Source organism: Metopolophium dirhodum, chromosome 1 (assembly GCF_019925205.1).
Source record: "Metopolophium dirhodum isolate CAU chromosome 1, ASM1992520v1, whole genome shotgun sequence".
In the NCBI taxonomy this organism is placed as follows: domain Eukaryota; kingdom Metazoa; phylum Arthropoda; class Insecta; order Hemiptera; family Aphididae; genus Metopolophium; species Metopolophium dirhodum.
Window position 1 is genome coordinate 66,075,139 of NC_083560.1, and position 7,255 is coordinate 66,082,393.

Sequence of the window (7,255 nt, forward strand, 5' to 3'; positions counted from 1 at the left end):
TAAAGCAATGTTGCTTGTAATGTCACAAAGGAGAATCGGTACCTTTTACTCGAAACATAACGATTAAACCACTGACCGAAACTAAAACACCAATAGATGGAGCTAGTTCTGTAGCCACTCATTCGCATTCACTGTTCGTTAGATTCACGGTCTTATATTATTATTATTTATCCCTGACTAAACACTTATCTAAACACAAGTCCGAAGTCTCTTAATTATACTATTGATTATACATGGTACTATAGTACTATGTATAATCAATGGTTATAAGAGGGGAATTCTAATAACTAATAAAAATATTTTATCGAAAGATACTCGATACACATGCGATACAATTCTGCTTTTTACTATCAAAATTCAAGGCTGGGCAAGTTAATGATTTTTTTTAACTCAGTTAAGTTAAGTTAATATGCACCAATAACAAAAAGTTAAAAGTTAAAAGTTAATTGAACTATAGGTTAACTCAGTTAAGCTAAAAGTTAATCCACAATTTTTGTTAACGTTTTATTAAGTTAAAAAAAAGTTAATTTTTTTAAACAACGCTAGCGTACTTAATTTTTTTCCAACCCAAAACTAAATTTTAGGATATAGTGTTAATACTTCATACAGTATTTCCATATAAGTTAGATTCGAATGATATACATTTTTAACGTTAGACAATTTACGATACATATTTTTTGATATGAAAACGAAATAGTGAAATATTATAAAATTAAAAACAAAATAAATAATCTTAACTTACTTCTTAAAACGAAAAATTAACTCGTTAATTTCACGTTAATTAAGAAAGAAATTTAGTAAGTTAACAGTGAAGTTAATTAAAAGCCAAAAGTAACTAGTTAAGTTAAAAAGTGAAAATAAAATTAATTTTTTAATTTAACTTTAACTTTTTAACTCGTTTAAATATTTAATATTAAAAAAAGTATTATTTTTTATTTAATATAATATAATATTTATTTTACGAATACAAATTCAGATAAATATACTAGTAATAGGTGATTTTCTGTAAGCTGTGTGTCGTTAATAAAAACAATTGTTACGGAATTAAATATTTTAAAAAAGAATAACGATTTCAGTTATTATGGTTGTAACTTGTAATTCAAAAATGTTATTAGTGGGTAGGTACCTACTTGAAACTTATACATGTTTTATTATTTTTACTTGGTATAGGTAATAGACTAGTAGGTACACAATTAAATTTTCAATATATTAAGAGGACGCTACACGGACATTCGTTGTCTCCGGCTTATAAGTGCGTGTCAAAGCAAATTTTACGTTTAGATTTAGCTCAATTATAGTTTAATAATTTGAATGAATTGTTCTCTTATCAAATTTAAAGGTAAGAATATTATCTATGGCATCTTTTAGGCTTTTTGTTATATAATATATTTTAATTTTAAAGCGAGTCATGAGTATTTTAAGTTGTACAAATAATTTAAAATTTCAAAATACTCATAGCTTGCTTTAAAATTAAAATATAATACAAAGCCTATGAGATATCCTAAATAATAATTTTACCTTTAAATTTTATAAGAGGTCGATTCACTTTAATTTTTAAACTAACGGATGTTACGCAGTTTTAAGACGAAGAAAACAAATGTCCGTGTAGCGTCCTCTTAAGATTAATTTTAAGGTAGTTTTTAGTGCCTATATTTATAACACGAACCTACATTCACACCGTTCTAGGCGTTCTACACTGTAAGTCTTTATTGACTTAACGTTAATGTTAAAAAACTATAGTATATTATATAAACATAATACTTATATACTATACATACACACATAAACATTGTTGTTAGTTGTGTGATCTTCAAAATTCAAATGGCACATTCATGTGAACCACAGATGTTGGTTGAACGCGAATATTTCTTCCTCGTTTGAATATTATAAGTAGGTAGGTAAATAATGTTGTGATGGCAATAATGTTGTAATTAAATACACATAAAATAATTACAAATTTAAAGCAAAAAGTGTTTTTAAATCCAAATTTTACCCAAATGCATTGTTTATAACAAACTCCACAGCCATGTTAGCAGAAGTAGCAATATTTTTAATTGTTTTGGTTAAATAGTAGGTTGTTAAATCCTTATTGAAGTTTCAGAATCATCATTTTGCAAAAAAATATCCAAGATTATCCATAGAAGTTTTAAATTTGTACCATTTTTATGAAAACTTTTCATCAAAATCTCGGAACACGTTTGAACAACACCCCTCCTCTCCGTCCCCTCTAATTATATAAATTATTAGGCGTACCGTTGTTTAATATAGAATGCTGCATGTCTGCATGGTATTGTAAATTGTAATATATATTTGGTAAGTAACTGATATATTTGGGTAAGTATTGATTTTAAAGAATATTTTTGTACACTAAAATTCTTCATTTCAATAAACTTGTTTTTATCCAAATTTAAAGTAATAATTATTATGCTCTTCGATACTCGATAATTCTGAAATAAATTAAACTTTATAAAAGTATTAAAGCAATACCTAATTTGAAACATTTATTTTTAACAATACTACGCGTCATCAAAAATGTTGACAGTTCATTTGATTATTAGATTTTTATAGTAGGTACTTATCAATAAAATTTGAACGAATGAAAAAAACAAAATTATCAAGATATTTTAAAAGTTTAAGTAAAAAAAAATATCTACACTTTAGTGGAGGTTGTCTGCAGGTTGATATTTGCAGACAACATCACGTGATGTGAGCTTGTGACCCATGGTGGTTTTGTATATTATATTAATTGTATGCATGTATTTGTATTATCTCACATGAGTGCGAGTCTCGATGCGACTTTTCATGGCCTGTGGACCGGACGATGTTTGTATTTTACATTTTCTAATTTTTTTCTTCAATTTAGATTCTGTGCGAAGTGAATGAGCGATATGTGTATTGATTTTATCAAAAGTAAAAATTAAATGTAATTTTAAAAAGCGTAGGATAAAACAAAAGAAATTAACAGTTTAATTTTGTAGAAAATAGTTAGATAATATTCATACATACGAAAATTTCTTTTCACGTAGTATTTCAATATTTAATATTAAAATAATATAAAATATAATCTGATTACTAAAGAAATAACTTAATAATAAAGAACATAACATTTTATAACTAGTAAAAATTAATTTAATTTTCAGTTCTGGTGAACATAAATCGTAACAATGTAATTTGATTTTGTTTATTTCTTATAATATTCATAACAAAAAATATCCTCCTAGAAGACTAACCACATTTTGTCCACTAACAAAGAAGATATTTCTTTATTTATTCATGTATTACTTGTATTTATTGTAAATATGTAACTTATAAAAATGTCATATGTTGGACTGTTGATTAATCAAATAAAAAGAAAAGCAGGTAAGTGGTTGTTGCTCTGCTGTACAGTGGTTACGAGTGGGTCAATGTATAATGGATTGCATTAAACTTGAATTCAACGATATAAAATATCATTGTATAAGAAAAACGATTCTGAGCGGAGACTTTTGTCAGTCTGGACTTTTTATATTTTTATTATTTATTATAGCCTGTAATGATATTATGCTCACATACCATTATAATAAATAAAATAAAATCGTACAGAGTAATAAATAACGGCCAGACTGTCGCTTGTAGAAATCGGACTTCCCTAATAAACCGTTGTCATAGGCACGATATCTATTATGCGATCACGAATTAAGAAATCGGCACGTACCGGCGACCCGTGGGGCGCAGGACGTGCCGAATTCTTATATGTCGCCAGAGAAAACTAATGGTAAAAAAAAGGTCCTTGCCGCCGAAGAGAAATCTAGCTCGGGGAAGTACAAAAAACCTTTGATAAAAACCGCCTACCTCTCTCTCTGGTCGGCATATCCGTGTCGTCCCCTTAAATCAGTGCATGAGCACCAACCACCAAAGTAACAACCTCTCAAGTACCAAAGAAACCGATTTCAACGAGCGACAACTGGACTTCTTATGCAAGCAATAATCAGTGCGTTCGTTAATTCAATTTGTGTATTTGAAGTAGTACTTTATTTTATCTAAAACCTAAAACTCCTACAATATTGTCTACGAACAACTGCGAATCAGGTAAGGCATTTAATATAATATTTTATATTTATTGCGTTAATACACTATATGTGCTTTTTACATAAAATTACATTGTACGGTGTATTTGATCTAATTCTCGAATACACGATCTCGAGAGCCCTCCGAACACCTGGAGGAAGGTAATAGCTTAATTTTACTACTCTAACTTTTACTATTTTAACATCTGATTTTAATATAACTATCGACCGGAGTCGTATTTATATTCGTATTTTTATTTTATCTAATTTTTAAGTTATTACAAGCCTGTAAGTTGAATATTAATATTATAATATTATAATTTTTTATTCGTCGCTATGGTGATATACAAAGCGTATAATACATTATAGTTATGTGGCTGAACTTAAGACTTGTTAATTTATGGACTATACATCCATTTCACCACCACCTCCCCCCCACCCCAATAGTGTTAACATTGTTAGAAAAAGATAGGTACCTAGTCAATGCCAAGGCTAAAATATATATTTAGCCATATTCTGATAATTAAACGTTTTGTGCATATGATAGTACCATAACCATACTACCATTGGTACCTACATTCCCAAAGTATCGGTTAGGTACCAACAATTTTGGCCTCCAGACCTCTCGATCTGTTATTAGTCCATTTATGTATAAATCTATGAGCAATGCTCAGGGATAGACCCACACCCAACTAACTGAGGTTGACCAGTTACCACGATTTACAGAAGATATTAGTATATTATCTAGCCTATATTTTCTGTAGGTACCATTTCGTTACAAAGGTACCGTAATAGAAAATGTTGGATAGCCCACGGTCGTCCTACACTCTTTCAGCTGATTTTCCTGCCTTCAGCGGTTTGACGTTTGTGCAAATTTCAATTATTGTTATTATTTATTTATTATATTACTTTTATGCTATTATTATTATTACTAGCTATTACTCATTAGTCGTTATTATTGCAAGGTGGTTTGAAATTATTTTAGGCGAGAAAACTGTTTAAGCAGCGCCGACGAAGATCGAACGCTGGGCGCATGACGATCGCGGCTATTATACAATATGTCTGAAAATCATAGTCCTTAAACTATATCTATGCTGAAAATTATACAACACAAAATAATTTAGTAGTTTTATATTTTAAATGTCACGACGTCGCAGACGGGCAGAAAATCCAAATATTAATCTTATCTCATATTAACTAATGACCACGATTAAAGGTATAAAGATATATGGGTAGGTAATTATTAAATCGTGCTAATGACTAAGATAAAAGAAAAAAAAAGTAAAAATGAAATTAGAAAAATAATTACCAAGGATACCAACCTTCTGCCTGCAGTACTATTTGTTTTGTACTGTTTTGCACTGCCACCGTTTCTGTATTTCCGTTATTAACCGTGTCTGTTCAGTATTTTCTCGTTAGTTGTTGTTAATTGTTATTCACCGAATTAAATAAATATAAGTAGTATTAACGATTTCATTAGCCATTGATAACCATAGTCCATAATATTTAAATAACCACCTGGCTCACCCAACTCACGGGGGAGTACCTTCACTCTTTAGCCAATGCATGCACATCAATAGCGCCTTCAGTTTTAAGCATTACACGTAATTAGTAAGTACACGTTACGATCATAGGTATCATGTTATGACTACATAGCGGCATTGTGCGTTTCGCCGGTTCCTCATATTTTATTATTTGACAGGTATGTTCAATTTATTTAATCCGTTTTTAAATTGCAAAATGTACCTATTACAATTTAGTTTAAATCAATCATACAAATATTTACATTATGTTTTTAGCTGAAAGTTGATATCAGAAAGCAGATTTATATCTACGTTGATACGAGATTGGTGTATTTGCAAAGTATGAGCTCTACATGGCTAGTATATATGTATAATAACTTGGAAAACTAGCTGAACTAAAACAACACTGAATCAGTGAATCTTGGCCGGAAAATAAATTAATGTAAGTGTTGAATATATTTATATTAAATAATTTATAGTAAAACAAATTGTCTATTAGGTATTTAAAAAATTAATTACTGTAACAATTATTGTTCCTATGTACATTGCAAATTCAACATGAACGAAATATTAAAACAAAAAAAATACATTGAGGTATAATATATAACCCAAATATTTGTATTTTTTTATAAGTATTAATAAAATATAAGTTAAAACTTCTAATAACATTAGTAATTATTAGATAGTTACATAAATTTAATTGTTGGTAAAAATAAAATTAAAATAAAAAAATGCTAGTTAAAAACCACAAATAACCTACCTTCAATAAATAACAATGTAATATAAATAATATAGGAAGGTAATGAAATTACATTTATAATGTAAAATTGTAAATGTATTACTGTCAATCCTGTTGACTTGGAACATTCGTCTAATTTTTTTTAAAATAGTATTTAATTTTGTGATGGAAAGGGACTTACAATTCTGATACCAAAATAATATTTGTCAGAACGTTTCATAATAATTTGTCATTTATGAATGTACCATGTGATTATGCCGTCCACAAAGGATTAAATGCAATCTGCATCCCAAAAACAGATTCATCCAAAATTTCAAGTGACTTGAAACAAGCGCTTTTTTTTTACTTCAATTTATTTGAAAATTTGTTGTATTTTTGATCAATCTATATAATTATGATAATTACTATAGTTATGTAAATTTTATTTCAAATGTTTTTTTCATGCAATTATTTCTGGCACTACATAGAATAAGTTAAATAATTAAAACTTACTTTTAGATACCAAAAATAATACAGAAATACCAGAAAATAAAAATTATAATAGTTAATTTATAAGAATTTACCTATATTAACAATAGTGTAAACATTATTAAAATCAAATAGGACAATAATTATACATAGGGTAAAAAAAAATTGTATTAGTTAATAATTAGAAAACAAAGAATAAAAATTAATAAAAAAAAAAAAACTAACAAACTTAACCAATGATTTACTTATTGAATACCAATTATATATTTGTATATTTGTATATAATTTCATTGACTAAATAATACTAAATATTATAAACAAAAGAGATTTTAAGTCTTACAGTTTCCAACATATTAAAAATTAACCGCAATACTAAATTTTCATAATAATTTTGTTACTGATTTAACATTTAAAATCAAAATTTTTAATTTATTGTTCATATTTTATATATAATTTTAACAATTAATATAAAATTTAAA